This window comes from Thermobia domestica, chromosome 5 (assembly GCF_964235325.1).
Source record: "Thermobia domestica chromosome 5, izTheDome1.hap1.1, whole genome shotgun sequence".
In the NCBI taxonomy this organism is placed as follows: Eukaryota; Metazoa; Arthropoda; class Insecta; order Zygentoma; family Lepismatidae; genus Thermobia; species Thermobia domestica.
This window is the reverse complement of record NC_137458.1, coordinates 63,413,982-63,431,129: the sequence shown is the minus strand read 5'-3', so window position 1 is coordinate 63,431,129 and position 17,148 is coordinate 63,413,982. Positions and strand designations below refer to the sequence as shown.

Sequence of the window (17,148 nt, the reverse complement as noted above, 5' to 3'; positions counted from 1 at the left end):
GTGCTGACCACACATCATCTACAGAAAAGCCATTTGGAAAACCATAGCACTCGATGGGCTCTAACGTCACGGATTTATTTTCTTAAGAAAAAATGATTGAAACAAAGAAAATATTCAACCACCACATTTGAGTTTCTTACAATACGCCATGACACTTCGATTTCTCTTTTTCTTCTTATCTCGACAGGAACCGCGTGGAAAATTGTTTCCTTCCTATTTTTTGTCTTGCTTCTTCCGTTCGCACCTTCCACTCTGTATTTTTCTTGTTTCTCGTCCTTGCAATTCCCCTCGTTTTCCGTTTCTATACCTCATGTTTCTTTCTTCCTGCGCACATCGATGAGAAGATACAAGAAAAGTAAAAAAGAGAGAAACTAAACGTGCGAAATGAAACAAAAAAAGAATGAGGGATGAAAGCAGAACAAGAAAAGTAAGAAATGAAATCTTGAGATTCCGATTTTTGAGCGCCAAGGGCAAAAGCGTTGGTTTGGCGGCGAAGATCAGTGGCTTCCATTTCGTCCAATGAAGCTATTTTTCGTGTCGCCTGCGTTCAGGTAGCTATTAGCTGGTTTTCCAGTTTGGTTTGCTATCGATATTCTTTCTTTCCGTCTTTCTTCTTTCTTTCTTTCCTTCTTTCTTCTCATTTCCCGCTTTTCTTTCTTTAATCTTTTTTTTTCTTTTTTATATTCCTCCACTAATGGATGAAGTTAGTTTTGGTTGAATAAGGGCGCACACAGAGTGAGTTACAACGTTTTCTTGCTTCCGCTGTAGCCCTTTTCATCATCTTCTTAACTAGCAAGTCTTCGGGAAAAAAAGAAGAAATCTCATTATATTCTGTTTGTTCAGCGAAAGAAAGAGTCTGTCGCTTTCCGCAAAATAGAGAAAATCTAGTTAACTAAACGTCTAAAATATATTACAAGTAGTGTGGGCATCAATATTAGAAGAATACAGAAATAAATCAATTCAAATACGAGGATAAGTCAAAAATTATCCGCAATGTTGAGATAAGTGTTCTTAAGTACCCGGCTCTTTGAGGCGATCGCAAAGCGTATTTATTGCTCATGCGTACTCTTGGAATACGCTGACTATGTATTTAAATGTAAATGGGTAATCATAAACGCGAAAGCAATAAAATCGCTGAGAAAACGTCAGCTCGAGCGTATTTGGTGCGTTTCGGAACAATAGACCGCCTGCTGTTTAAAAGATTTCAAAAGGAAGGAAAAAAAGGAAAGACATGTTGCCAGGCAAAGGGATTGTAGCAAGAAACAGCTGCTTGGAAGATGGTTTGTGCAGAGTATTGGAATTCTGCTATTACACACCTGGACATGGCAAAAAGACCTGGAAACCCTGACTGGCTCACAGTATGATTTACACATCTGGTAAAAGTAAAATTACTGAATAGCCACTCTGGCCGCGTTCGCTACAGGGGGTAACGCTTTCTCGACTAGCCTAGGTCTAAATTGTTCATACTGACCTCTGTCCTCGTTTATTTTATTGTTGTGCTGTTGTGGTCATGCTTTGAAAGTTAGGTCCTAATTTCACTATTTGTCTTGCTTTTGTTGCAGATACATCATGGCCGCTCCATTAGAAGTTTGCATCAAAGAGGAACAACGAGCAGTGATCCGGTTTTTGTGGTCGGAAGGTTTATCAGGATCTGCAACCTATCAAAGACTTTAGGCACAATACAAAAACTGTGTCTTGCCGCAACGGTTTCTGGCTGATGTCCAAGCGCGTTTATTTATGCAGCACTGTGAGTTGTTTTGGAACCAATGTTGCACAGACTTTATGAAACCCAAGTCTGTGGTGTATATTGTTGTTGTTGTTGATTTTTGAGTTTAACATCCCTTTCAGCAGCGAGGCTATAAGAAACGGGATCTATTGATTAACGTGGAATCCGAACCACATGAACTCCCATCGGGAATACGAACCCGGGTTTCCCACGCCAAAGACGCGTACGCTAATCGCTTAGCCACGAAGGAGCTTTCTGTTGTGGACGATTTCGTACGCAAAGCCATGACAAATTTCCAGACAATGTACCACATCATCAATAGTCACTCGTTTGTCTAACAGAACCAGGTCACTGGATCAGTGCTCATTGTTCCTCTTTGGTGCAAACTTCTAATAAAACAGCCATGATCTATCTGCAACAAAAGAAGGACAAATGGAGGAATTAGATCAAACTTTCATAGCATGACGACAACAGCATAACAATAAAATAAACGAGGATACAGGTCAATATGAAGAATGTATAAGAAGAGTTACGACCACATTGCTGATACTTTTTGAGTTATCCTCCTTTTTAACAATGTATTTTAAAGGAATTTGGTTTACCAAAACTTTATATATTTACCCTGTCCGTCTGAGAGACCAAAACTCTTAAGAACTAATTTGATGATGTCCGAATGTACAGAGCATAAATGTCAGGAATCGATTTTGTTGATGGAAGCACTATCGAAACCAGAAGTGGTAGTAATAAACCATTTCCGGTTTTTACGTCCGATCACCATAGAGCAGAGAGGGAAACAGATAGCGAGAAACCGTGTTGTGTAATCAAATCAAGCGTAGCAACAATATATTTTTGTCATTATCCTTGACTTGAAAATAAAAGCGGAAGTGGTAGAAATAAACTATTTCTGGTTTCAGTTGGTCACTATATATTACAAACGGTAATAGATAGCGAAGAGTGGTTTCGTCCAATGCGCATTGGGCTTTCCAAGAATACTCTTTAATTTCCATTCGAAAACCGGAAGTAGTGGAAATCAACCACTTTTGGGGTTTTAACATTGATCGCTATAAAGTAAAAATTGTAACAGATAGAAAGAAGTCGTTTTCTACAATCAATTAAGTATCCCAAGAATATATCACACACCCGGTGATAGAGTGTTACAACTTAAAAAAAAAAATGAAAATTTTGAGTTATCATCGCTCAAAAGAGAATGGAGAGAGAGGAGCGAGCTCTACCTGGTGGTAATTTTGCAGAAACGTAACTAAACAAATTAACGTCTAGATAGCAAAAATACCAGTATTCCAGGGAGCGATTTTGACAAATAAACTTTAAAAGTCATATTCCTACAGTCTTCCACCGGGTGTGCGATATTACATCTCCACTTTAATCTCTAGGTTGGAACTAGAAGTGGCATAGAATCAATTCTTTCCTTTTTTTAACGTTGATAGTTACAGTATAAAGATGGTAATTGATAGAGAAAAGTGTTGTTTTCTGCAATCTACCTGCTACCAATTTTTAGTTTCATTGAAAAAATACTACGATATACAAACCAGTCTCCTTCAGGTTGTGTACACAGCTACTTGTTTACATTTGTAGTACATTACGAACTAGGAATTATATTTGTGGGCTTTCGGCATCTATGACTATTTAAGCCCGTCACCAATGAGGGATGGCATCCTTTGCCCATCGCAGTAGCCGGGGAAGTGGGAAAGGAAATGGAAATGATATGAAATCATTCAGTTCATAGTCCCATGATTATGCCCTTTAGGCTAAGGGCTAAGTGATTGATGATGGAAAAATGGGAGGAAACGGAAATACCCTAAGAAAATGCATGTACACGATGTTGTCAACTACAAATTCACTTGGCCGGGGATCGAGACAGGGTTCACACTCACCAGAGGTAAGCGTCGAATTTTGTTTATATCGAAGTTGTTGCCCTACTTAAGCAAAACCCTACGGTGCTGCTGGATTCGATGGATAATTCCTTCAAATTTTGCTTCATTTTATAGGTAAACGTACATTCATTCATTTTGAACTCGTCATTTTTTTTTTTTTAAGTTTCTAGCGTCCGAAGTAAGCATTTCTGTCTCGTGTTGCCTAAGTAGTTTTTCTCATTATTATTATTACTAGAGCAGAAGAACTCATATACGTATTGGAGGGCTTTTGGAGAGACGAAATTTAAACCAGGGAGATTTTCGTACGCAAAAGTTTGGCACGCAAGATTTTGAGCAATGATGTTTCGTTCGCGAGGTTTTGTTTGTATACCCATTACTCACTCATATACCCCTAAAAGTGACACATATACTCCTGATAATGATACATATAGTTCAAACAGTGATATTTATATTCCTGACAGTGAGGCTTCTAACAATAATACATATAATACTCAGTGACACATATCCTTACAGTCACACACATATTCGCAATAGTGATACATATAGAGCTTACAGTTACACAAATATTTCTAACAGTGACACATGTAATCCTTACAGTTACACACATATTCGTAACACTGATACTTACAGTCCTTACAGTTACACACGTATTTCTAAGATTGAAACATATATTCCTTACCTTTACACACATATTCGTAACAGTGACACATATAGTCCTTACATTTACACACACATATGCCTAACAGTGAAACATATAGTTCATACAGTTACACACATATTCCTAACAGTGATACATATAGCCCTTATATTTACACATATATTCCGAATAGTGATACATATAGTCTTTACAGTTACACACATAATACTAACAGTGACACATAATCCTTACAGTTACACACACATAGTCCTTACAGTTAGACACATATTTCTTCCTGTGACACATATAGTCCTTACATTTTTCACACATATTCCTAACAGTGACACATATAGTCCTTACATTTACACACATATTCCTAAGAGTGACACATATAGTCCTTACATTTACACACATATCCCTAACAGTGACACATATAGTCTTACATTTGCACACATATTCCTAACAGTCACATATATAGTTCTTACAGTTACACACATATTCCTAACAGTGACACATATAGTCTTACATTTACACACATATTCCTAACAGTTATACATATAGTCTTTACAAGTACTCACATATTTCTAACACTTATACATATAGTCTTTATAATTACACACATATTCCTAAGAGTGACACGTATAGTCCTTACAGTTACACCATATACCTAATAGTGACACATATAGTCCTTACATTTACACACATATTCCTTAGAGTGACACATATAGTCCTTACAGTTACACCATACACCTAACAGTCACACATATAGTCCTTACATTTACACACATTCCTAACAGTCACACATATAGTCCTTACATTTATACACATTCCTAATTGTGATACATGTAGTTCTTTACAGTTGCACACATATTCCTAATAGTGACTTGTATAGTCCTTACAGTTCGATGCATATTTCTTGCAGTGACACATATAGTCCTTACATTTATATACACATATTCGTAACAGTGACACATGTAGTTCTTAGAGTTACACACATATACCTAACAGTTACACATATAGTCCTTACAGCTAGATGCATATTCGTAACAGTCCTTACATTTACACACATATTCCTAATAGTAACACATATAGTCTTTACAGTTAGACGCATATTTCTTTCAGTGACACATATAGTCCTTACATTTACATATTCCTAACAGTGACACATATAAGCTTTATAGTTACAAATATTCCTAACAGTGACACCTATCCTTACAGTTACACACATATTCCTAACAGTGACACACATTTTGCTGACAGTTTCACAGATAGTCCTAAAAGTGAAACATATACTCTTAATAGTGACATACGTTCTCCTAACAGTGACACCCATACTTCTAATAGTGACACACATTCTCCTACCAGTGACATATTTACCCCTAACAGTGGCACATCTAACATTGACACATATTCTCCTAACAGTGACACATTTAATCCTAACACTGACACAATTAATACTAACAGAGTGACGGATATGTTACTTGAAATAAATGAAATAAATTTTTTTAGTTTCATATCCAACTATTATGCCCTTTAGGCGAAGAGAGATGAATATGTTACTTGTAAGTGATTTCTTCTCAGTTATTATTTTCGAATTATTACCTCAAAAGTATTGATCATATAATTAGCTAAACAAGTCTAGTTTTGTAGGTTTTTCCCCACCTACTTATCACTTTTCAATTCCAAGAACGTATTCCTCGATTTCCAGCTAAACCTATTTTTGTATCAGCTTGATCTGTCAAATGACTAAAGTATAATGGATGGATTTCCATCAAACACTTTCTTTCTCCACTAAGTTCTTGCACGTCAAGTCGCAATAAACTGTCGTGGGAAGGAAACAAAAGAAAAGTAGAAATAGATATGAAAGTAGTGTTCCGTTCCTCACAATTATTGTAATGCTATTTTTACTTCATCGCCATCTGAACATCTTTCTCTGAATTATTTATAGACTAGTATAGTATAATTTGTTTCTTAGCATTACTTATTTTTAGATTTTCTACTTACGGCATATTTATCATCCATGATTGTTGCATCCAAACCATAGACTCTATTCAGAAGTTATTCGTTTGTCACTCTGCCTAACCTCTTATTAGTGTTTTGGTGATTTTTCTCAATTGCTTTGTGACATGTAAGGTGCGCATTTAATCCAAAAATAGTCAACTTTTAGTTGGTAAAATATTGTGTTGGCGGAAATCGCACAAATGTCAAGGAAATATGTTTCTAATGTGTTGATATCTCTTACAGAATGTCTTCGTTCTGTGAAATATATTCGTGTCAGTAGTCGGAATTAGTGTAAATTGAAGATGAAGATTTTGTGGGTTGGACTGTAATATATATTTTTTTTCTTCAAAAATATAAGTATTATTTTAGATATTATTCACAGCTGACGTGCTGAATAAATTGAAAAGTTCCAGAGACCACTGTTCTCTGCTTCCTCTTAGAATCAATATTTTATAAAGGAAATTGGAGACTTTGGCTTACAAACCTAATACTTGTACCCAGGGGTAAAAGTGGATCGGAAAAAGTAGGGAGCTGGATGACTTCACACTCTCCCCCATGGCTATCTTTGTCATTGAAAATTATAGTAAATGTAGGGACGCCATATATTTTGGAAGTGGGGGAACGTCATCCTACTTCGTTCCCCCTCACTTTTACCCCTGCTTCTACCGCTATTACTTTAGATTGATGATTCTTACGTCACTGTATTTAGCATGAATGAAGATTTCAAGTTATTCCTCAGATATTTCTCATTGACACATAAATTCGGAAGAAATCAAGAAAAAATCTGGATATTTTTCCCAGAACAGATCCTTTTCTTTTACATTTGTACAACCTTATTGGGCCCCAGAAACCAATACCTGCACATAAGGTATCTCAAATGTACATGTGCAAGGCTACGTATTTGCTTTTTTTTCATACAATCGCGCCAAAACACGTGGTTTCAGCTCCTTAATTATAGTATGTATTTTCTGAAGAAAGTGATGTGCGGAAAGACATATACAACCTTAATTAATACATTTAAGAACCACCAAAACGACAGTTTTAATCCAATTTTGGTTTTGTTTTAACGACAAGGAAAAGGAAGTATATTGTGCTAATAAATGGTACTGTAATTGGTAACTTTGGTGAACGTTGTTGATAAGGAGAAGATGCTAGGTGTGCATATCTATTTCAACCGGCATTATCCTTGGAGTGACAAAAGACTTGAATCATTTATTTTTTTTCTATCCTACAAACTAGCAGTCGATTGCTCTCTCTAATTATATATATATATATATATATATATATATATATATATATATAGGCACAATACGATATGATAAATTATAGTTATCTTATTTTTCGGGGGAATTCCTCTCAATGCCTCTGCAAGTAACATAAGTGATACATAAAAAAAATCTGTAATATTAAAGATCTGAGTGTCCAAAGTTAAAATAGCACAGTCATTTCCAACTCAAAATTGTGTGACGCATGAGCGTGGTTTTACAATATGATATAAACAGAGGGAAAACAAGGAAACGAGAGGTAGTGGGGACATCACTACCGATGCATTTATCGCCGTTACGAAAAATATTTTATATGATTTTTCTGAGTACATCCACTAATTCCACTGTATATATAATCTTAGAAAAAAATGCTAACCTGAAAAATACAAACCTGAGTAGTATTTGGAACACCACTTACTTAGTAGCGTAATCGATAACGCTTTCACCGTTTGTGCGAAAGGTCCCGGGTGCGATTCCTAGTGGGGACATTCAGTCGGAAACGTGTAACAGATTTTTTAAAAGGCTAGCCATCCTGAATGAGGATTTTTCTACGTTTTCTCTATTCACGTCAGGTAAATGCCGGAATGGTACCTAACATAGGTCCAAGGCTGCTTCCTTCTTTCCCAGTTTCTTTATTTCCCATTCCACAGATAGTTTGCTCGTTGAGGGACGCAATCCCTCATACGTAACGGGCTTAAAACTATAGATGCCGATAAAGCCCAGAAGTACTTATAAATTAGTAAGTAAAGTACACCGAGAAAACCCACGAGCATGAAATTGTCCACTACAAACTAACTTAACTGGGGATCGAACCATTGATCACACGCACCGAAGATAAGCGCCCTACCACTGAGCCACCGTGGCGCCGAGAGATTGATTAGAACTTTACCTGTTTTGTCATACATTTATGTACTTTCATAAACTATTCACATTGATCGGCAACAAAAAAATCCAAGAAAGGGATATTAATTTGATAATATTTTAGACAATTTAAACAAGAATACCAGATATTGCGTTTTTATTTTAGGAAGATAAAACACACAAATTTTATGTCAATTTCAATGTGCAGATTTCTTTTTTTAAAGAAATAATATCTAATTTATTATTCAAGTTTGTGGATATTCTGTACATACAAATATAATTATTTGTGTGTATGTTCAGGACCAGGTCCGCAACCAGAGGGGGGCTAGGGGGGCCTGACCCCTCTTATACTTTTTGTGGCCCCTCCAGACCTCAATACAAAATGCTATTATTAATACCAAAAACACAATTTAGATATTTGTAAGACAATTTTTAATTACTTGTCCCCCCCAAACCTCTGTGTTTGGTTTCGGGCCTGTTCAGAACTGTATATACATTCCTACTTGGGAAATGTAATCAATACGTCTAAACTGAACTAATTCGTAATTTCTTGTTATATTTGGGGCGTGATAAGGGAAGTCGTGCCTTTAGTGATCTTGGAAGAAAAATGTTAATAGAAATATAACGATAAGTGCTAGGTATACGGCTGAGTGAACACCTCCCAAATTTAATATCTCTTTGCTTCCAATGATATTGCTCGGTTGAATGAAGAAAGGTGAAATTTCTGGATATCGTACTGAAGATTGAAAGATATGGTAAAATGTTGCCCACTGAATTAGCTTTCAACCTGCTTTGTATTTTATAGGTGTAATATCATACAAAAATAATGGCCGCCCGTCTTTCATTGACGAGGCGTATACTTTTCATTCATAAATGGAGCTAAATCTAATAAAGTCTGACTAACTGAGATGTCTATCTGAAGCTAAAATATTAAAATTTCCTTCGTACGGTTACGAAAATATGATATTTTCAAATCTTGTGTTGTCCTGTTTTTCTCTAAACAATAATGTAAATGTAAAAGTAAAAGTTTTAAAATATGTAAGATCATTTGCAAGAAACTACAGCGTGGTCCGGAAGTGGGCGTACCCTTAAGTGGTGTTTTCTGACGGTTTTAGGTTTTATCCACATTTGTTTGGTAACATTGCTTGGCATTGTCTGGTAACATTGCTATCCATATTCCTTTGTTTTCTACTGTTTTCTGCTTGGTAACAGTTATTTGCAAGGAAGTTGAAGTAATCAACAAGTGTAATCGAAGTCCACATAGCATTGAATAAAGATTAGTTCATGTGGTTTGGCTTCACGAAAGGCGTTACACAGGTGACAGCATGGAGAGTGCTACGCGTAAAGCGAAATATACAGTCCGCTTTGGTATTAATCCACCAAGAAAAGCAACAATGTTGGGATGGGAAAAACATGCATTTGCTACGGGCAATTTGAAAGACCTTCCCCGGGACGGTCGAAGGATAAAACGGAGACAAACGTGCCGTGAAGTGGAAGCATCAGTGCAGCAGTCACCTCCAAAATCAACACGTAAAAGGTCTTTGGAGCTTGGTATTCCTCGGATCACCATGATGAGGCACATGAAAGACGATCTGAAATTGAAGGTTTACCGTCCAATGCAAGTGAATGAACTAAGTGACGCCGACATGGATGCGCTCAAAGAGGCATGCAGAGCTCTCCTTAAAGCGTTCCCTTCGAAACGATTCCGTGGTGTAGTCCTCTTCACAGACGAACGTGCTATATACAGGAGTATGCATTCTTGGAACGTTGTAATTGGTGTAAGGAAAATTCCTGGTTTTAAAAAGAGATAGAGAGAAACCCACGACACGTGTGGGCTTTACTTCTTCGAAGACAATGTTAATGGACATCCTTACCTGGAGATGCTTAATAAGTGGTTGGTGTCTCGACTGGAAGAAAATGGGATCAAAGATACTGTTATGATACAACAGGATGGGGCACAAGCGCACTTCGCTATTCACGAGCGCAATTAAATAAATCAGCCGTTTCCTGGCCGCTGCATTGGAAGAGGTTGTGCATCTTCACCAGCTCCCATTGCCTGGCCTCCAAGAAGTCCCGATCTGACGACACGAGACAATGCTCTCTGGGGTTTCATAAAACAACAAGTAAGAAACACTCGATATTACTCAAAGTACAACGATAATGTATATTTTGTATGTACTTTCTAAGTATTGTTTCTATTTACGGGCAAACGTGCTATTTAAAAGGCACAAGCGGTTAACAACAAGAAGAAAAATATACATAGAAATAGTTTAAATATTTGTATTATATCGAGATATTTCTTGTTTTCGTTGCTATGACAACTTGTTTATCTGGCTGATATGGTAATGTAGAAATCGATAGAACGTAGAACCATATTGTAAAGATTGAATGTTAATTACTTTGATGTAACAAATTTGATATATAGCACGAAATATATATATTCTGAAGTGTATACTTGTGGAGTGGTTTTATCATAATCTTACGTAGTATATAAATATTCAAGATATATTTGGAATCAGGGAATGTAACGGAAGAAATAACGTTACAAACGCAGGAATTACGAACAGCTGTGGAACACACCTTCATCCTCGTGACTCCGGAGTATCTCCGCAAAACATCTGCGAGAACATGGCGCAGAATTCAGCTGTATTACGACATGGATGATGATTATACCGATGTTTATGACTTAAGACCTCAAGGTAACTGTGTACAGACATTCTACCATAACTAACACTATACTATTGAAACTAAAGGAGGGTGCGCCCACTTCCGGACCGTCCTGTACTTTCTGAGCACATATTTCCGGTCAAGTGTTTTTAGACTAAGCTTCTGTTTAAAGATACTAATATATAAAAGAGTTTCGTATTTAAAAATACCAAGTTTAGGCCTTCTGTATAAAACAATTTCTAAGTCTTCTCCTTATACGTAAAAATGGAAACAACTAAATATTTTGTCATCATATAGACAACGAAAAATGTTGGTACTGGTAAAGCTTTTAGTAAAGTGTGCTGTAAAATTTATTTGGTTATTTCAACTGAAATGTAATAATTAAAACTAAGATGTTTACTTGTCCATATGTTAGTTAACTAGGAAAAAGTCCGATTTATTTTTTTTTCAGATATACGAGGGTCATTCAGAAAATAAGAAACTCTTTGATGTTAAACACAAACCACGAATTATTTGTGCCAAAGATTTATGGTACATAAAGTATGTACATACCTTACTCAACAACATATTCGCCAAACTCATTCGTAGCATGATACGAATTTCTCGGTACCGTTATTGGTACTCTGTTGCCGTCACCGATTTCTGAAATATATGTGACGGCGTATTTGAGTTCAATCAGTAGTGGCGAAAAGGTTTTCCGGAAAGAAGGAACATTTGAAAGCACCACACATACTCCACCTACACATTGTCAGTTTCAGGGAAGCAGTGAGACGGTACAGACTTCGATATGAATGTTATCGAGCTGTGAACCTTAAACATGTGCGACGAAATTGAGAAAGTCTTGTTAACTGTGAGTCGCGGAGTGTGATAACGTTTTTGATTTCAATTTGTTGCAAAAGTTGAAAGATTGTCAGTCCAAATGCACTTTTCTCTGGTGAATGCAAAAGGCGCTTCATCTACCGGGTGTACCAAAAGTCTGGGGCCATGGCCCAGCTCCGTTATGAGTTAAAAAAAAAGAGGGAAATTTTGTTGAAAATAGGTGATAGGTGATCTTTACTCATAACGAAATTGGCCTATGACCTCCGGTTTTCATATATGTTGTAGAAAAAAACATTGATGGCAAAAGAGTACACCAATCACACAACCTGTATCACACTATGATAAGTGCTTCAGTGTGTTTGACGAATATGTTGTAAAGTAGAGTAAGATACGCACTTTTTGCACGATAAATTTTTTGCACATATCATTTCTCGCTTGTGTTTCACACCAAGATTTTCTTTATTTTCTGGTAGGTCCTTGTACTTGTTTGTCACAGTACAGTATCTTCTATTTGTATAACAATGACTTGTTGTTATTGTCTTTGGCGTGGAGAGATACAGGTTCGATTCCTGTATGAGCTTGCGTGTTTCGGATTCTATGTTAAGATATTCTACTACTTATAAATCTTCGTGATGAAAGAGGGTGTTAAGATAAGAAGACGTTAAACATCAAACCAACTAAACAAAAGTCTCTTTTACATCTAATTTTTGTATGTGTTTGTGCATGTCCTTGTCTCCTTGTGTGTGTTTGAGAGAGAGAGAGACAAACAGACAGTGAGAGAGATGAATACTCTTTAGAACAGTGAGCTTGCTTCATTATTCAACAAAACCCTGGAGCACTTGTACACGAAACTCCAAGACTGCAAGATGAAATTAATATGTCTCTCTCGAACATATTCCTCACTCCCGGTCTTGTATATTCCTTCCAAAATACATTCTCTCTATCTATCTCATTCTCTCCCTCTCTCTCTCCCTCTCTCTCTCTCTCTCTCTCTCTCTGTCTTCCTCTCTCCTTGTTTATTTTTTGCTATTTATTTCGTCTCTTTTACAGCACTTTTCAGTGAGAATTGTATTCTGAAATCCAAGAGGACTCTTGTCTACGTAGACACATATTTTGTCTCTCTCCATTTCAATAAACTGCAGACAGAACGTAAGCAGAAACTCTGTATTTCTGAATTTAGCAGTCTCTATTGTCTTGGGGCTACAGAGACGTGTACAAGCACTCGTAACTAGCACTACATAAAGTATGTTGTTTCTGTCTCTTTGTGTGTACGAGGAATGTTCATTATATTTAAACCTAAAGGTGGAACAACAATTGTGGGATGACGAAACTCGACGAAACGGTTGAATCATCCTTCCGCGGCATAAAAACAAGAGTACAAGGCGCTGCCGATTACACAATCCAACGTTTTTAAACTTTTGAAAAGTTACAAAAACAAAACTCACTGATTCTGAATAATTTCAGGTCCCTGAATATGAATATGATATCCATTTTACTACATTAGCTCGCATTTTTGTGTAATGCATAGTTGCTAGATTTACCATAATAAGGAAAATGAGCTATCATGAAGTGTACCGGCCAATGAGCTGTTTGCGTGCCGAAAGGGAATCAACTTCATTTCAACAGTTGGTCAAGAACGACTTTCAGTTTTAAAAATCCTTAAAATTAATTTATTGAATCAAACCAGTTAAAAAATTATATATTCTGTTTGTGTATTAGCACTAATAACTATAAATATTTTGTTAGTGTAGGCCTATTAGCATTTACATACATAGAGTAATTTATAAAGTCTAATGTTTAGAGCTACAATGTCTAAAACAAATAACACCATCTGTTTTACTTTTCTTTTATGAAATGTTGGATCTTCTCTCTTCACCGACTAGCAATAGTTTCCCATCATTGCAGGGTCCCAACGTCCGTGATAACGATTTTCCATTGTTCTTATATCCTGGTGAAACCGTTCTTCCATTTCGTCGCTTACATCTGCAAGATGTTCTGGAAAGAAGTTGAGGTGAGAGTGCAAAAAGTGAATTTTCAAAGACACGTCACATCCCAGAGCTTCATATGCAACCAGAAGTTGCTGCACCAGAGCCTCGTAATTTTGAGCTCTAGTTTTTCCCAATAAAATTTTTACAACTTGAACAAAAGCACGCCAGGCATTTAACCCTTTGTCGTTTAAACTCTGAGCAAACAATTTGTCATGGATAATTTTTCGAGTATCAGGTCCTGTGAAAACTTCTTCTTTTAACTTACCATCACTTAGTTTTGGAAAACACTGTCTAAGATACTTAAATCCTTCACCTTCTTTGTCCATAGCTTTTACGAAATTCTTCATGAGGCCCAACTTAATATGAAGAGGTGGAAGCAGCACCTTGGCTGGATCGATCAGAGACTCATACTTGACACTGTTGGTACCGGGCTTAACTGTCTCTCTGGGGGGGGGGAGGAGGGGCACTCTTTTTGTGAAAAATGTTTTCTTGTGGCTCTTGAGTCCCAAAGACACAAGAAAACAACAGTACTTTGTAAATCCACTTTGCAGACCAAGTAATATTGCAATAAGTTTCAAATCTCCGCAAATTTGCCAACCATATTCTTTGTAGTTAATACTATTTAAAATGAGTGCGAAATTCTCGTAAGTCTCTTTCATCGAAACAGAGTGTGCCACAGGAATAGACGGCAACTTATTTCCATTATGAAGTAAAACTGCTTTCAGACTGTACTTGGACGAATGTATGAAAATACGCCAATCGGATGGATCATGTTGAATTTCTAATTCATTCATCAGACCATTGATACCCGTGCATACACAAAGTGAACCTTCCATTCTGTAGTATTCTGAAAAGGGCTCGTTGCTTTTCCTGTAGTGAGTGTAAGTAGTTCCAGGAGCCGGTAAATTCCACTCTTTAAGTCTAGCACCCAAAAGTTGATCTTTCTCTTTCGAAAGTTTTAACTCTCTCACTAAATCATTCACTCATGTTGTAGGATGAAGTGAGGCTCATGTTTTACGTAGAAGGAACTGTCTCTCGGATCTTCATCTGCAGATATTGAGTTGGTGTCTTCATCGCTTCCTTTAGAAGCTGTAATATCGATAGTTTCCCAATCTTTCGGAGGAGTAGATACAGGTAAATGTTCTCCATGGGGCACTGGTCTGATCGCGGATTGCAAGTTTGGGTATTCGATGGCACGTTGTTTCTTCTTGTTACTTCCTGCTGTATTCGCCATACAGAAATAGCAATCATCATAATGATTCCGGGATTCTCTCCATATCGAACAGCAAAAGGCATCCTTCGTTTAGTTCCTTTAAGCCAGGTAGTCAAAGTCGCATAACACATCAAACAACACACATGAAGGGCCCTTTCCTAACGTCAGCATCTATCTATCTAATCTGCGACTTAACTATAAATACGCCACAGATATAACAAAATCTGTCCGGCGAGTTTTTACATCCTCTGCGGGAAGAACTTGACATTTTGCACAGGAAAGCAAAACTTAGAGCAACAGCACAACCACTTATTCAATAAAATCACTAAAAGATACTGAAAACACAGGCAAACAGTTCTAAAATACGGTGAAATAAAACTGAAGTTACCTACCTGAAGAACCTAAAAATTCCAAGTCGGTTCTCTCGACAAAATACTTATACACTTGAGGGATTACTTACTGCAATACATAAGAGCAAGACTGAGCCACGCAATAACGGCGCCACGGCGCAGTCGGCGCTTTTTTCGCCCGCGTCATCATGCCGCTCATTGTTGCCACATAGACTCTAGTTTTTAAACCGGTTTCAGTGGTCTAAAATCAAACAAACAAAAGAGGGGGAGGAACACAAATGTCAAGCATTTCAATCATACCCGTCTTCCCGGTATTCATTGTTTTATATATATATATAAGGTATATATATATATATATATATATATATATATATATATATATATATATATATATATATATATATATATATATATATATATATATATATATATATATATATGCCAACAACAAGGGGGGTTCTATCTGTCGCCAACTGAGTGAAATCTAATTTACTTCTTACTCAAATAGCATTGTCAGACCGGTTACTTCGATGACAACTGAAGCCGTTCCTACAAAATGGCAAAATTGGCAACAATGCATAACGCCAAAATACCAGCTAATGTAGTAAAACGGCTATCAATTTCGAATTCAGCCTCCTGAAATTAGTCAGAATCAGAGGTTTTCCTTTCTGTAACTAAACTGACGTCGGTCAGTATTATCGGTTTCAGTAAGATGCGGAACCTTGGTACTCAACAATTTCTACGAAAGCTGCAAGATAATATTCCTGTGCACAGAGCCACTGTTTCCTAAGCTGCTATTTAACAGTGCGGATTCCAGCTTCTTCCCCTTTTACCCTGTGGAAAATAAGATAGCGCTGTGTTTTAACGTTCTGCACCTTGTTAAAATCGAACAATAAATAGCACTACTTTCTAATTTTTGTTTTCATGCTAAGAAGGGATGATACAATCGTTTGTCACAGTTTCGTCATTTCACTAGTGTTGCGTCAGCTTTAGGTTTGGGTAGATCAAATGAAAACGGAACACCCTTAATTGTGGACATCACATTGTATCTTGTACCTTTTATAAAGTTGAGTATCATTATGAAGAGTTGGCGATGGAGCTCTCTTTTGCTTTCAGTCATCCCACCATGAGATGTGATTTTCGCTGGTAAGCAAGAGCAACAGGTGGTCGTTCGGCTTCTAGTGGTCGAGAGTGTTTGTATTCGTGAAATACATCTATAAATGATTGCAGTATGTGGAGAATATGCTCTGTTATTGACATTTGTGCAGGTATGACACAAACGTTTTCGCGAACGATGGGAATTACTACAGGATGATGAGCTAACCGGACAATTGCATATCGTTATCACAGATGACCTGATCCAATGAGTTGACTATATCATCCGCAAAACTGACACGTAGAGATTATGGACATTAATAAGAATATTGGTGTGACTTATTGTTCAGTGCAGACTGTCATCAAAGAAAAACTTCAATACGGAAACTAAGCGCAGAATGGGCACCACACGATCCCATAGGGGATCAGAAGAGACCCCATATGAGGATATCATTGCAGCATCTTTCGATTTCTCGTGAGGATGTCTTTTGTTGGGACTTGTGGCGGGCAATGAATCGTGATGCTATCATTTCCAACTGGAAAGCAAAAGACAAAGCTAGCAATGGAAACATCGAGGCTTCCTACCACCCAACAAAAGCAGCTTGGCACAGAATGGTGCAAAAGTGCTGGTGAC

At 37.1% G+C, this 17,148-nt stretch overlaps 1 protein-coding gene across 1 annotated transcript in view; it reads left to right on the top strand.

Moving 5' to 3' along the window:
• LOC145685938 (cell adhesion molecule 2-like) overlaps positions 1-17,148 on the top strand; it is a gene marked incomplete in the record, with an annotated part of 202,082 nt that overhangs the window by 13,226 nt on the left and 171,708 nt on the right.